A 17,236-nucleotide genomic window follows, 5' to 3' on the forward strand; every position below is an offset into this window, starting at 1 on the left:
GGTGGAGAGCAGCCTTCTGGAAACCTTTTATGCAGAAACCCAAAGTTTTCAATTTGTAATATCTCCTTGTGGGAATATATCACAACGGTTTCAATTTTACCCTTTGTAGTTAAAAGAATGAATTTGCGTATGTGCGGTTTTGCAACTATTTTCTTTTAGAAGAATAATACAGATGCATAGACTGTACTTAGGAAGAGGAATAATGGTATTTTCCTAAATTATGTATAATATTAGATTAATAGCTAAAATGTTCATTGGGAGCTTGTGTACACCCGTGGCAGATTTATGTCGGTGTATGCCAGAACCAATGCAGTATTGTAAAGAAAAGTGAAGTAAAAATAAAAATTAAAAAAAAAAATCATGAGGCCCCACTCTAATGTATATGCTGGAAAATGTTTGAAGGAATAAAAGTAACAAAAAAGAAGATAGAGTACTTCCCTGGTGGTCCAGCGATTAAGAATTCATGTTATGAGGGTGCAGTTCAATCCCTGATTGAAAAACTAAAATCCCTCATGCCATGCAGCATGGGCCCCCTCAAAATAAAACAAACAAAAAAGAAATATAGATATATCAAAATGGGCAATAATATTGCTTCATTAGATTTTCTTTTTGCTTAATTGTAATTTTTTTAATACATTTAAGCTTGACTTTATGCTTCACAACCGTGATAGTTCTTGTTAGAAAATGTTTGTTCCATTTCAAAATTGAATGTTATTGGCTTATGGAATTCTAAACAAAAGCCATAAACAGTCTATGCAGTAAATGGAGAAGAGCAGACATGTCACCTTTAGACTAAAGAAATTCAGTTTTTCTAAAGCATGTCCATGTATACCCCATTAGAAACTTCAAATTCACCTTGACATACATGTCTCAATTAAAAAAAAAAAAAATCTGTGCTATAGGTGTTGACCATCCAGGGTAGTGGATACCCCATTTTGCAGACCTCTGGAAAATCTTTCTATCTTCTCTTGACTTCATCTAACATCAGCTTGGAGAGGAGTCATTTCATATTTCTGGTCCTGGCACTCACCAATAACACGGTGTTATTTCTGGAATAGTTACTTGTTTCTGTCTTACTTGAAGATTTGTGCCAGACACTTTCATCTCAAAAACCGTTGAACAGTCCAGGTTAGAGAGTTTATGTATATAGAAATCACCTCCCCAGAGTTGTATTTTTCCAGCCACTTGGGAGAGTCTTTTATTTTCCTTCCCTTCCTTCTTATTCTGGGAGAAGATGAGCCACTCAAACAATGTTTACAAGTCTATAGTTCCCCAAGGATGTATCAGGAAAGTGGAAATTCAAATGCCATACAGGTACGAGGATGCCACGGCTTTCCCATGTGGGATTGCCACACAGGTGTGAGGATGTGACCCCGGGATCCTCAGCATCAAGATTTAGGAAATCCATGCATGACTTCCCAGTAGTTACCCTCATGAGTTACACGTGACTTTGTCAGTCCAAGAATTTGTAAATCCTAATTGCATCTTTGTTTTTCCTGCTTCTTTGGGGAAATCAGTTCTGATTCACAGAAACCTCAACAGATCTGTGAATAGCCTAGTGCGTAAAGGACATCTTATATTGTATTTTAAAATTACTTTGCTAATACTCAGATTATTGCCCATTTGTGTCAAATTCAGGGTGATGGACTTGTTCTTTTCTTTAGCAGAACTTAAAAATCTAATGCAAGCTAGGAAGGAAATATTATACATTTTCATAACAATCGTCACTGCATGGAAGTTAATGTGCTATAAGGGGAGCACAGAAGATGTATCTGGGATCTGGAAAACTTCCTCAAAGAAGTACTATTTAAGCTGAGAATTGGATAATGAGACAAGTAAGGGATATGATAGTTTGGGTTAGAATTGGCACTGGTTTCAGGCAGAGAAAAAACAAAACCAAATCAAACAAAAACATCTACACTGGTCATAAGACAAAAGAAAATATGATGACTTTAAACAAAAAAAATCATTTTATACTACATTAGATGCACTAAAAATTTATAATATCATTAGAACAAAACCTGAAAGAAAGCTTGACATAAAATGAATCTGTGGTGGTATGTTCTGATCACATAAATCTGATCACCTAATGACAACTTGCATTAAATGAATGACAAGACTGTGTTTATGATCAGGTGATCATTGCTTATAGGTCACTTTGCTACAATATGACTAGTACATTGGAAAAGAGGTGGTAAAAGAAAGAGAAATAGTAGGAAAGAGTAATCTACATGAGAAACTGTGTTGGTAGGGATGTGACTAGCTGTTATCAGTAGGGCTGGATAGAAGCTGATGAAAGAGAGAGTCTATGATTTAGAAAGAATAAAACTTGATAACTGATTGCATATGGTAGATTAAGGGAAAGATGACAACTGTATTTCTGACCTAGCTGACTGAAGGATAATTCCATGTGTAAACATAAGATCACTGGAAGATAATTACTTCATTCATTAATAAACAATTTATTTGTTGATTGACTCTTTTTCACTGAGCTTTGTTTTACACATTAGATGTTGAAAAGGTTAAAGAGAACTTGTTCTGTTTCAGTCATCCTGTCTATAAGTGGTCAATTTAGGATATAGTTACTCTGGGTGGATGTAGTGATTAAAAGGCAATATAAGACTCGTTTTGACTATTTTTGTATTTGGTCTAAGTAGACTCACACAAGAGTTTGATTTTTATTGTTTGCTCAATATCAGGTTTAAGATGCATCCATGCTGGGAGTTAGTTCATATTTAACTATAATATTCATTATAAAAATATAATTTATTTATCTATTCTTTAGTTAATAGGAATTTAAGAAGCTGGAAATCATGTTGAAAAAAAAAATTCATTTAAAAACCATAAAGGCAGGGCATCCCTGGTGGCTCAGTGGGAAAGAATCTGCCTGCCAATGCAGGAGTCATGAGTTAGATCCCTGATCCAGGAAGATTTCACATGCCGCAGAGCAACCAAGCCTGTGCACCACAGCTATTAAGCCTGTGCTCTAAGCCTATGGCTCTGGGAGCCACAACTACAGAAGCCCTCATTTCCTAGAGCCTGTGTTCTGCAACAGGCGAAGCCACTGCAAAGAGCAGCCTCTGCTTGCCACAGCTACAGCAAAGCCAGTGCAGCAATGAAGACCCAACACAGTAAAAAATAAATAAATACATAAAACTTTAAAAAAAATTAAGGCACCTGGAACAGAGCACTGAACTTCTTTTTAATTTATTTATTTTTAATTGAAGGATAATTACTTTACAGAATTTTATTTTCTGTCAAACATCAACATGATTCAGCCATAGATGTAAATATGTCCCCTCCCTCATGAACCTCCTTCCCATTTCCTTTCCCATCCCACCCTCTAGGTTGATATAGAGCCCCTGTTTGAGTTCCCTGAGTCATACAGCAAATTCCCATTGGCTATCTATTTTACATATGGTAATGCAAGTTTCCATGTTACGCTCTCCATACATCTCACCCTCGCCTTCCTCCCTCTTCCAAGTGTCCATAAGTCTGTTCTCCATGTCTGTTTCTCCATTGCTACCCTGCAAATAAATTCATTGGTACCATCTTTCTAGATTCCATATATATGCATTAGTATACAATGTTTATCTTTCTCTTTCTGACTTGCTTCACTCTGTATAATAGGCTCCAGGTTCATCCACCTCATTAGAACTGACACAAATGCATTCATTTTTATGGCTGAGTAATATTCCATCATATATATGTACCACAGGTTCTTTATCCATTCATCTGTTAATGTGCATCTAGGTTGCTTACATGTTTTATCTATTGTAAATAGTGCTGCAGTGAGCATTGGGATACATGTGTCTTTTTCAATTTTGACTTCCTCAGGATATATGCCTAGGAGTGGGATTGCTAGGTCATATGGTGGTTTTATTCCTAGTTTTTTAAGGAATCTCAATGCTGTCTTCCATGGTGTCTGTATCAATTTATATTCCCACCAACAGTCCTAGAGGGTTCCCTTTTCTCCAAACCCTCTGCAACATGTATTGTTTGTAGACTCTGATGATGGCCATTCTCACTGGCAGAGCACTCAACTTCTTAACCAAAGCTTGGGAACAACTCCACCAATAAGTCTACCAGTTGCCTAAAGTCTTCTCCCTCCATACGGAAAACAACCCTGCTTATCCAACAGTGAGAGGCCTTCTTGCACCTCTTCAGGAGCGCTTGAATATTGTCACTTCATGTCCAAACCCTCTATGTGCTCAAATGCTGCTGCTGCTGCTGCTAAATCACTTCAGTCATGTCCAACTCTGTGCAACCCCATAGATGGCAGCCCACCAGGCTCCCCTGTCCCTGGGATTCTCCAGGCAAGAACACTGGAGTGGGTTGCCAATTCCTTCTCCAATGCATGAAAGTGAAAAGTGAAAGTGAAGTCACTCAGTCATGTCCAACTCTTTGCAAACCCATGGACTGCAGTCCACCAGGCTCTTCCATCCATGGGATTTTCCAGGCCAGAGTACTGGAGTGGGATGCCATTACCTTCTCCAATGTGCCCAAATGAGCATGCCAAAAATGCTGGTCCACTAAAATTTGAATCTCCCAATCCTCTCACACATATGTGGCAAGTAATTTAGTAAACTGTGAAATGAAGATCCATGTGAGGTAACTGGGGTCTTGCTCATTAACAAGATTTATAACTTAAAAGGCCTTGGCCAGATTAACTGGGGTTTCTGCCATCAAATTTAGCACTATAAAAGAGGCAACCCATCTCTAAAATTTAACTCTGAAAGTGGGATATATCAGTCATTGGTGACCACACAGAAACCATAGATTCCCCACAGCTTCTATTTTGCAAACATGACTTGCAAATCTAGTCTTTCCTCAGCGAAAGAACCTCTGCACCAAAGTTAGCAAATCAAATGGGAACAATTTGGGGTGTCATTTTCTGTTAAAGATATATATACTATAGGCCTTGTGGACACACATTATGAGGGACAGAGGAAGACTTTGGGAAATAACCAGACTTTAAAATTTTGGTATATATTCAGCATTAATGGCTTAAACATTTTACTCTAGGGCACATTATCCTGTTATGAATCTTATGACATAAAAATACAGTTTCACAAGTAAATTAAGTTGAAAATAATTTAGCACACAGTCATACAGAAAACTCCTCCTAACCCCAGTTTTTTAAGCATTTCAGATTAGAGTCCATCTGTAGCCATGCTGTTCTGTCTTCCCAGTATAGACATTGTACATAGAAAGGAAAGCACATATTTGTTGCAGAGAAATTATCAGTTCTAATTTTTCATCCTGGAGAGGTACCTACAAAGTGTAGATGCCTTATGTTTTTAGTTCTGAAATGATTATATTTTTTTTCTCTATGGACTTGACATTTCTCTCCTGTCATTACCCTCCTGCTCTCCACCTGGGTCCTCTTTCCCAATAAAATCTCTTGCTTTGTCAGCACATGTGTCTCCTCGGACAATTCATTTCTGAGTGTTAAACAAGAGCCCAGTTTCGGGCCCTGGAAGCGGTCCCTCTTCCTGCAACAAATGGCGACTCTGGCAGGGACTCTTCTTCGCTGAGACTGACATCCTGACCACTTGGGGTACTCAGGGGCCAGCTTGCCTGCCAATAGACCAGACCCAGCAGCCACGACTGGGACCCTTTTGTCCCTGGTCTTCTCCTGACGTGGACAACTGGCCAGAGTGCCCCGACTGGTAAGGAACAAGAGACTTTATTGACCTCTCTCCCCTTCCCTCTCTCTTTCCTCTCCTTAACCCTTCCTATCCTTCCCTGCTTTTCTAGTCCCTGGATGCAGAAATCTGGTCGAAGGGCCCTCAGCCTGAGCTGAGGATTGGAGACTGATCACCTCCTCTTGGCAGAGAACTCTAATTCTGGCTGATTTCTGGTAGGGCCGAGTTCCAGTCCTCCGTTCTTTGGAGGCCCAGGGAAAAGTCCCGTAATGCCTGGGTATCTGTAGGTGGCAGGAGATGTCTATAAGGCCACTCGTTTCCCCCCTACCCCACCTCCTCCCCCTTCTTCTTTCAACCTGGCTTCCTTTCCTCCCTTGAAATCTTTGATGTTAGTACTTGGATCTGAAGTTCTGTGTCTCTATAGGAGGTTTTCTGAGAGACTATATTCTTGTATTTAAAGGCTTCCCTGGTGGTGCAGAGGTTAAAGCGTCTGCCTGCAATGTGGGAGACCTGGGTTTGATCCCTGGGTCTGGAAGATCCCCTGGAGAAGGAAATGGCAACCCACTCCAGTATTCTTGCCCGGAGAATCCCATGGATGGAGGAGCTGGTGGGCTACAGTCCACGAGTCACAAAGAGTCAGACACGATGAAGTGACTTCACTTTCATTAAGACAAGGAACACTGCTGCTAAGTTGTTTCAGTGCTCAACTCTTTGAGACCTTATGGACTGTAGTCACCACGCTCCTCTGTCCATGGGATTCTCTAGACAAGAATACCAGAGTGGCTTGCCATTTCCTCCTCCAGGGGATCTTCCAGACCCAGGGACAAACCTGTATCACTTATATGTCTCCCGTACGGGCTGGCGTGCTCTTTATTAGTGCCATCTGGGAAGCCCAGGATAAGGGATAAGTTTATGTAAATCATTGAGCAAAAAAGTGACTTCTTCCAAGAGGTGAGCCTTGTTTTTCTCCTTCAAGGATTTAGATTGGGCACTAGAATATTCAAAGTGGGAAGTGGTTCAGATATATGTTTGTGTAGGACCTGAGCACCCTGGGGTGAATGCATTGGAATTGTACAGAAGCTCATTAAATTCCCTACTTGAAAATGACTTATGGTTTCACTTGGAAAATATAATATGCAAATCATGATCCCAGAGAGTCTCTTAACTCAGGCTAGAGGATATTTAAAATGGACATCAAGACATGCTGATTTAAAAGTAAACTTAAAATACTAATGCAACTTTATTATGAGAAAAAGAAAAGACTTTAAAGTTAGAAATTATAGAGAATAAGAATCACAACTTTCTTTTATTTTTATACATGTGTGCACTAGCATGTTCACCACTTCCTCCAACACACACATGCAAAAGCACACACTGATGTAAAGCTTCCTCGTACTTGGAGATGATTTGTGGGCTTGTTTACAGAATCAAATTAAGATGGCTAATCTCCAGGTACATTTGAAATGAGGAATTATGTATGAAAGTTTTCAGTTCCATATAGTTTTCTTCAGAAACCTGTGACCAGGCATCTGTAGGATATGCCTCAGCCCTGTGGTAAATTACTTAAGCCCTAGCCAAAAAAAAAAAACACCTTTATTTTCCAATGTAGCATTGCTTTTTGATCAGAGGAATCCAGTTGTTCTTTATTCAAATTTTGTATTTGTGTCTGTACCTGATTTTCCATCTCTAAACCATTATTTCTTATCACAATTTATGTATTATTTTCTGTATTTTGTATTACAACTGACTTGTATTTTCTTTGTGAGCAAACTCTAGCAAAAAAATGTTCAGTAATCCTGATCTATCTTGTTCTCCCAAGATAGGAAAGCAAAGACCATTGTCTTCTATGAGCTAATTTTTTTAAGCGACAACAAGTTCAGGTGTTTTTCTGTTGTATTCTATAATCTTTTAGCACAGACTGACAAACTCCTACTTTTTCTATAGTTACTAATCAGTTCAGTTCAGTTACTCAGTCGTGTCTGACTCTTTGCCACCTGATGGACTGCAGCATGCCAGGCCTCCCTGTCTATCACCAACTCCCAGAGTTTACACAACTCATGTCCCTTGAGTTCTTAATGCCATCCAACCATCTCATCCTCTGTCTTCCCCTTCTCCTGCCATCTTCAATCTTTCCCAGCATGAAGGTCTTTTCATATGAGTCAGTTCTTTGCGTCAGGTGGCCAAAGTAATGGAGTTTCAGCTTTAGCATCAGCCCTTCCAAAGAACATCCAGGACTGATCTCCTTTAGGTTGGATCTCCTTGCAGTCCAAGGGACTCTCAAGAGTCTTCTCCAACACCACAGTTCAAAAGCATCAATTCTTTGGGGCTCAGCTTTCTTTATAGTCCAATTCTTACATCCGTACATGACTACTGGAAAAACCATAGCCTTGACTAGATGGACCATTGTTGACAAAGTAATATCTCTGCTTTTTAATATGCTGTCTAGGTTGGTCAAAACTTTCCTTCCAAGGAGTAAGCATCTTTTAATTTCATGGTGATAATCACCATCTGCAGTGATTTTGGAGCCCCCCAGAATAAAGTTTGTCACTGTTTCCACTGTTTCCCCATCTATTTCCCATGAAGTGATGGGACTGGATGCCATGATCTTCAATTTCTGAATGTTGAGCTTTAAGACACCTTTTTCACTCGCTTTCACTTTCATCAAGAGGCTTTTTAGTTCTTCTTCACTTTCTGCCATACAGGTGATGTCATCCGCATATCTGAAGTTATTGATATTTCTCCTGGCAATCTTGATTCCAGCTTGTGCTTCATCCAGCCCAGCATTTCTCATGATGTACTCTGCATAAGTTAAATAAGCAGGATCTCATTATACAGCCTTGACATACTCCTTTTCCTATTTGGAACCAGTCTGTTGTTCCATATCCAGTTCTAACTGTTGCTTCCTGACCCCATACAGATTTCTCAGGAGGCAGATCAGGTGGTCTGGTATTACCATCTCTTTCAGAATTTTCCACAGTTTGTTGTGATCCACACGGTCAAAGGTTTTGGCATAGTCAATAAAGGAGAAATAGATGTTTTTTCTGGAACTCTCTTGCTCTTTCAATGATCCAGCAAATGTTGGCAGTTTGATCTCTGGTTCCTCTGCCTTTTCTAAATCCAACTTGAATATCTGGAAGTTCGTAGTTCACATACTGTTGAGTCCTGGCTTGGAGAATTTTGAGCATTACTTTACTAGCATGTGAGATGCGTACATTTGTGCGGTAGTTTGAGCATTCTTTGGCATTGCCTTTCTTTGGGATTGGAATGAAAATGTATTTTTTCCAGTCTATGGCCACTGCTGAGTTTTCCAAATTTGCTGGCATATTGAGTGCAGCACTTTCATAGCATCATCTTTCAGGATTTGAAATAGCTCAACTGAAATTCCATCACCTCCACTAGCTTTGTTTGTAGTGATGCTTTCTAAGGCCCACTTGACTTCACATTCCAGGATGTCTGGCTCTAGGTGAGTGAGCATACCATCGTGATTATATGGGTCATGAAGATCTTTTTTGTACAGTTCTTGTGTGTTTCCTTTCCACTTCTTCTTAATATATTCTGCTTCTGTTAGGTCCTTACCATTTCTGTCCTTTATTGAGCCCGTTTTTGCATGAAATGTGCCCTAGATATCTCTAATTTTCTTGCAGAGATCTGTAGTCTTTCCCATTCTATTGTTTTCCTCTATTTCTTTGCACTGATGACTGAGGAAGGCTTTCTTTTCTCTCCTTGCTATTCTTTGAAACTCTGCATTCAAATGGATATATCTTTCCTTTTCTTTGTTTTTCACTTCTCTTCTTTTCACAGCTATTTGTAAGGCCTCCCCAGACAGCCATTTTGCTTTATTGCATTTCTTTTTCTTGGGGATGGTCTTGATCCCTGTCTTCTGTACAACATCATGAACCTCTGTCCATAGTTCTTCATGCACTGTCTATCAGATCTAATCCCTTGAATCTATTTGTCACTTCCACTGTATAATTGTAAGGTATTTGGTTTAGGTCATACCTGAATGTTCTGATGGTTTTCCTACTTTCTTCAATTTAAGTCTGAATTTGGCAATTAGGAGTACATGATCTCCACAGTCTTCTCCTGGTTCTGTTTTTGCTGACTTTATAAAACTTCTCCATCTTTGGCTACAAAGAATATAATCAATCCAATTTTGATATTGACCATCTGTTGATGTCCATGTGTAGAGTCTTCTCTTATGTTGTTGGAAGAGGATGTCTGCCATGACCAGGGCATTCTCTTGGCAAAAGTCTATTAGCCTTTGCCCTGCTTCATTCTGTTCTCCAGGGCCAAATTTGCCTGTTACTCCAGGTGTTTTTTGACTTCCTACTTTTGCATTCCAGTCACGTATAATGAAAGGACATATTTTGGGGTGTTAGTTCTGAAAAGTCCTGTAGGCCTTCATAGAGCCATTCAACTTCAACTTCTTCAGCCTTACTGGTCAGGGAATAGACTTAATTATTTGATAGTGAGTGGTTGCCTTGGAAATGGGCAGAGATCATTCTGTCGCTTTTGAGATTGCATCCAAGTACTGCATAGTCCAGCAAAAAATATACATACTAACAATTATTTCAGTATATGACTACTTAATGAATATGGTACTATTTTCCCTTAAAAATTGAGTGCTGCAGTATAGAATATTTCCAGAAGTCATTTTTATAGATTACAACTTCATCGTTTGTACTTTTAATCATCCTCAAATTTCCAGAAAAATTGTTTATCTTTATTTTAAAATGCTTTATTTTCTATTGGAGCATAGTTGATCAACAATATTGTGTTAACTTCAGGTGTACAGCAAAATGATTCAGTTATACAGATATATGTATCTATCCTTTTTCAAATTGTCCTCCCATTTAGATTATTACAGAATGCTGAGTAATGTTCCCTGTGCTATACATTAGGTCCTTATTGGTTATCTATTTTAAATATAGCAGCATGTACATGTCAATCCCAAATCCCAGTGTACCCCTTTCCCCCAGTAACCATGAGTCACAGAACATTTTTTAAATAATTAAATTTTTCTGATTGTTAATAATTTACTGGATACATAATCAGTAATAGGACTGATAGTACTAAGATTTCAAAAATAATCCAGAAATTCAACATTATATCTTTTCCTCCCAAACTTTTATACACCTCTCTAAAATGGCATTACCAACTTGATGGACATGAGTTTGAGCAAGTTCTGGGAGTTGGTGGTGGACAGGGAAGCCTGGCGTGTTGCAGTCTATAGGGCCACAAAAAGACGGACAACATTGAGTGACTGAACTGAAAATACTCGCAAATCCTGTTGATTTTGGATCCCAATTAAAACTCATATCTATCCACTGCATACACCATCACTTTAATAGAATAATTTTAGCTACTGATATTGCTTTCTGAAACTGGTACACTATTTTCTTTCTGATTTTCTTGTTCCCTCTTGCCTCACGTCTAATAGTACCTGAACTTTTAATTTGTAAACATCACTGAAATCACCTCACTCCCTAGTTTGAAGTAAGACATTGAGTTAACACCCAAAGCCAACAGGATGCTCTTCACTGAACCTCCTCTTTCCTCTCAGCCTCCTCTTGGAACTATCACACTTTTCCTGTCAGCTACATTCAAGGAAGATTTCATGATCCATCCCATCTGCAGTCTCTCACATACTGCTTCTGCTCTCATCCCTGTTTTCACTAGTTATTTTGTAATCTACTCTAACATCTCAGCTGAAGTGATCTTCCTCCAGAAAACTTTCCCTTCCTCAGTCTTGGTATGATCTTTTTGAGATCCTTCCCTGGTGGCTCAGATGGTAAAGAATCTTCCTGCAGTGCAGGAGACCAGGTTTGATCCCCAGATTGGGAAGATCCCCTGGAGAAGGGCATAGCAATCCACACCAGTATTCTTGCCTGGAGAATTCCATGGACAGAAAATCCTGGTGATCTACAGTCCATGGCATTGCAAAGAGTCAGACATAAATGACTGACTCACACACACAAACGCACACACACACACACATCCTCAAGGCAGTTCGTCCTTTACATTATGTCACTAGTTACAGTGATTATTTTTAATTTAGGTGTGCTTTATTTTTGATGCCCCAGTAGCTTGTATATACACAAGATGATATCTTATCTGTTTGCTTGTGGTTATAGCTTTGTTTTAGCATCATTCTTGTCTCATGCTTCAAAATATCAGTCAAATGGATGACTAAATATTAGTGTTACTACCTTTGAAAATAGATATAAGGAGGTTTGATTTAAACTCCTTGTGTGCTAATATGCTCAGTTGTGTCCAACTCTTTGTGACACCTTGGACTGTAGCCTGCCAGGCTTCTCTGTCCATGGAATTCTCCAGGCCAGAATACTGGAATGGGTAGCCCTCAGCTTCTCTAGGGAATAGTTCCAACCCAGGGATCAAACCCAGGTCTTCCACATTGCAGGTGGATTCTTTACCATCTGAGCCAACAGGGAAGCCCACTTCTCCTCAAATAATAAACTATGATAAAATAGAATATGTGAAAGGAAGTTACATAAAAAACACAAGAAAATATATAAATAAACCTGGAATCAGGGAGGTTTTTATCATATGGCTATAAAATCTCAATAAAGTAAATAAAAATGAAGTTATTTATATAAAACATTTTTAATTCTATCTATTAAATACAAATAAAATGGAAGCATTTACAATATAAATGGCTTACTGGATTTCACTTATGATGAATATCCACAAATAAATTAAGAAAGCATGAACATCCTGTTGGGACATTGAGTGAGTGATATGATCAGAGAAGTCAGTAAGACATGCAAATGGTTCAGCAAATTGAAAACTTTGTATGCTTTTTAATCATAGAAATTAATTAAATATTCAAAAAGTATAATATCAGACTGCACTTAATCATCCAGGCAGACCAAAAATATTTCTGTCCTCTACTTAGCATTTAGACAGAAGAACATGAGATAATGAGAAACAAAACAACCCAGGAACTTAACAAATGGCAAATCTATTAATTTAAGAGCAGACTCTTTATAAGCTTCATAAATGGCATTTTGCCATTTAGAGAAGTGGAGGCTGTCTAAGAAGTTTTGAGACGTATGGAATTCCATGCCCTCTACTTAGAGAAATTTTATATCCCCAGCATCTTCAGTGGGCAATACCCTACATCAGAGTTTAACTGCCAAATCTATGTTTAGATAAAAGGCAGAAAACGCCTTGTTGAATTTGCTTGGTCTTGATGCTATAGATAATAGGATTCATTAAAGGAAGAAAGAGGAGGCATGCATAGCTCATTATAATGTGAACCACTTTTGGCACATTCTTCCCAAACCTGTGGATGAAGGACAGACCTATTACAGTGACATAGAAGAAGAGCACACAACCCATGTAGGAGATACAGGTATTTGAGGGCCTTGGATCACTTTCATTAGAGGCTATACCCACGACAGTCTTTTAAGAATCAGGATATAAGAGAAAAGAAAAATCAGAGAATCTAGGAAAACTGCTAGGAAAATCAGAATTACAGGATAGTCTATTGAAAGTTATGTAAGCACAGGCCAGTTTCAAGACTTCTTGGTGAAGACAGAAAGCATGGGACAGAATATGAGAGTCACAATATGGAAAAGAAAAAAGATACAAGATGACAAGTATGATGGATATAAAACCCTTCACAAAAGCTCCTATCCTTAACTTAATCACTTGAGTACTGGTGAGGATGGAAGTGTATCTCAAGCTGATAGCTTATGGTGAATGGTGTCAGATTTGTGATCTCCAAAGAAGAATATTTAACTTTGGGACCAGCGACCAGGTTTGATCACTCAAGAGCTTTTGCATAGCAGAGTTTTATTAAAGTATGAAAAGGGACCAAGAAAGCTTCTGACATAGACATCAGAAGGGGCACGGAGAGTGCCCCCCTGCAAGTCTTTAGCTGGATGTTTTATGTCTGTTAGAAAGCTATTAATCAGATAAGAGAGACACCTCAAGGCTGACAGAGTTTCATCAGGACCCTCTCCCACAAAATGTATTTTTGAGATAGGATGGCATGAGGTGTGTCATCCCCCAGCCATAAAACAATTGATATGAATACTGGTTTGTTGAGCTATTATCAGCCCAAGGTTTGAGAAAAGAAAAACAGTTAGTCTTAGGTGGAACCATTTTGAAGAAGGGAAAATTCCAAAGCAAATACATAGTTTCATTAACTTAGCTTAAGAAAAGCATTTCCATAGTTTTTCCCTCCTGCCACTTAAGGGAGAGATAAAAAAAAAATGTCTGACACTTGCAGCCTATTTCCCCCGTTTGGAGACCCCTGGCCTTCCTGTCTGTTACCCTCTCAAAGGGATGGTGGATGGCAATAAAGTGGTCACAGGCCATGGCAAGCAAGATACCAGATTCCACAGAGGAAAGGGAGTGAATGAAGTAAAAAGTAGGCTCCAGGGCTCATCTCTTGGGGATTCACCCATAAGACACCCATTACAGTTGGCATCGTGGTTAATGTCACCATCAGATCTGTGGCTGCCAGCATGGCAAGGAAATCGTACATGGGTTCATGGAGATTCTGGTCATCCTTGATGAGGTAGAGGAGAGTGCTGTTGCCAAGAAACACAGAGATGTAGACTGTGAGGAAGGGGATGGAGATCCAGTGATGAGCTGCTTCTAGAGCTGGGAAGTCAGTCAGCAAGAAGCAGGCAGCACTAATGTTGGGCTACATGGTATTGACAGGTAGAGAGCAGCTGGAAATCTTTTACCCAAGAATCCAAAGTTTTTAGTAGCAGTGTATCCCAGAAGCATCTATCACATCTTCATACTTGGGGATAATGAACTGGTATGATAAATGGAACACTGTGAGTATTTTTCTGCAGAAGAAGAATAAAGATTGCAGGTTACACTTGAGATGAGTAATATTGGTCTTTCTCTAATTCAAAGAAAGTATTAGTAAATGAATAAATTTTTCTCAAATTAAAAGAAACATTTTTATTAACTTTTCCTAAATCATCCTACCCTAAGATTGGGTGCAAGCTTAAAATTTTTGCAGGAACAGTGACAGAAACAACACACAAGGTAAATAGATTATTATCTTATTTAGCTGCTTTTTTTTTTTTTTTTTTTGCTGTGATTGATAACTTTTTGGACCCATTTAATTTTCATTTTTATCTTTAATAGTCATGATAAATACATCCTTTTAGCTTTTTTTGTTTCTGAAATTGACTATCAGTGTTTGATGGAACACAATGAGAACTGCTATCATTTTCAATTGCTTTGTTACCCTTTTCTAGAAGTTTGGGCCATAGACCAGCCTCAACTAACCAATATGAGGACTTGGTGGACCTGCAACCTTGGATTCCACTTCCAAACCACTGAATCAACATTTTATCATGATCCCTAGGAAATTTGGATGGACAGTAATATCTCAAAAGCACTCCTCTACGCATGTCGTGTCTACTCCATCTTTGGAGATGCATGTTATTTCATTCCTCCACCTGACTGACCATCTCATTCCCTCAAAATATTCTCTCATGATAATTTTCTCTGATCCTCTCAATTCACTGGTCTTTTTCTGCCTCTTGTCCTTTTCAAAATTATTTGACATAATTGAATGTTCAGGATCTTTCTTCATCTCTCCCCTTATCCCCGTCTCCTTTTCCTCCAATACTTAACTCCTGATAAGGTGCTGCTCATGTGACTGGTTACATTATAACATTTCCACAGCCTAAAGACGTCAGTTATCTAAACTATTTATATCTTCTTGGTTGCCAAAACCCCAAATAAAGAACCTAATACCTTTTATGCTGAAGTCTTACTTTACCATGAATTCAGAAACTTCAAAGCATGTCTCAGTACCGAGCAGTGGAATACTTCCCTCCTTCATGTGCCTAGTCGTTCAGTCATGTCTGACTCTTTGTGACCCCATGGACTGTACCCCACCAGGCACCTCTGTCCATGGGGCTTCTCCAAGCAAGAATACTGGAATGGGTTGCCATACCCTTCTCCAGGGAATCTTCCCAACCCACGGATTGAACCCAGGTCTCCCACATTGCAGGTGGATTTTTTACCATCTGAGGCACCAGGAAAGCCCTTCTTTGTGACAGATCACAAAGATTCTAACTGTTGTGTAAGAGAATATTCTGAAGTTGCATCTGTATAAGCATGATACTCATTGGGGTAGAAGTCACCAACACTAAAATTTCTCTAAAAGTAAAGCACATTTAGGTCACATAGAGGTTCAAAGTATGATTATTATACAAATGTTGCTCTACTTATGAGTTTCTGGATGAAAAATGTGGATTAAAGAGTAATAAATAAAAGGAAGAGAAAGATGATGTAATGATACAATGAATTAGAAACATATGGATGCTGATGGGTAAAATATGCAGAAATACATAAGGTCCTGGATTCATTTTTAAAAGAAATGCAGAATAACTAACTATATTTTCAGACTTTGAAAAACTTCTGTGAGTTACTGCTTGAAAATTAGTTAAGTCTTTGCAGAGACTGTTAATGAAACATTTAAGACCAAAATGGACACAAACTTTTACTATTTTTATGAGCAGAACAAATTTGAGAAACAAGGAGGTTGTATTTCTCTCCATCACTAGATTTGAGTCAGAAAAATAATAAGATATAGTGAAGCCTTTGGTAGTTCTAAGAATATAAAAAAACAGGTTATGCCTCTGACATTTCAGAACAAAGATAAAACATAAAGATAAACCATTGCAAGACTAAGAGAAGACCCTGGTATTTATCCAGAAACTGGGTTGTGGCACTTTGAAGAACACAAGATGCATCACTGAGCTGAGGTGAACTTTAGTTTCTTCAGACCTGAGACCATACTGCATGCATCCTCCCAAGTCTATATTATATAGCAAAACCTCCATCAAAACAACTTGGCTATATATGGATTTAATTATTGACAAATATTTTTTTAAAAATACATCAGGTGCATAATGAATAGTTTGTCTGGGTATAGATGAGGAATGTATCATATTAAAATTTTTTAGCAGCTCCCTGGGACATATATTTTCTTTAGTTACTTCCTAAGATTCTGGGAGTATCTGATGAGCTGCCCTTCAAGGGGCAACTTATTCAACCAGGTATAAACAGCCAATAGAAGCATCACTTCTCAGTATCATCTGTGTGTACTGAATGTACATGCTTAGTCATGCCTGACTCTTGCAACTTAATTGACTGCAGCCTGCCAGGCTTCTCTATCCATGGGGTTTTCCAGGTAAGAATACTGCGCTGGGTTGCCATTTCCTTCTCTAGGGAATCTTTCTAACCCATAAATTGAACCTGCATCTCCTGCATTGCAGGCAGCTTCTTTTGTTTAATAAACATAACTCTGTTCTGAGGAACCTCACAGTGTGAACCAGAAGTTTATAATTGAGTTTAACAATCAACTTGCAGTTTTACACATGGTATTGTTCATAAGCATCTCAACAAAGTCTACAATGCTAAAAACATGAAGAAGCATAGATAGATCTGAGCCACATTCCTGGATCATTCTAGATTCCCTAACAACCTGATTTTCATGTGATGACATTTATCTGGGTAAATAGGATTCTTATTACACTCACAAAACATATAGACATCCATGGAAATAGCCCAAATTGGTCAAT

At 38.6% G+C, this 17,236-nt stretch overlaps 1 pseudogene; it reads right to left on the bottom strand.

The window, feature by feature from the left end:
* LOC102181798 lies at positions 12,798-14,331 on the bottom strand (annotated as a pseudogene).

This window comes from Capra hircus, chromosome 15 (assembly GCF_001704415.2).
Source record: "Capra hircus breed San Clemente chromosome 15, ASM170441v1, whole genome shotgun sequence".
Lineage (NCBI taxonomy): Eukaryota > Metazoa > Chordata > Mammalia > Artiodactyla > Bovidae > Capra > Capra hircus.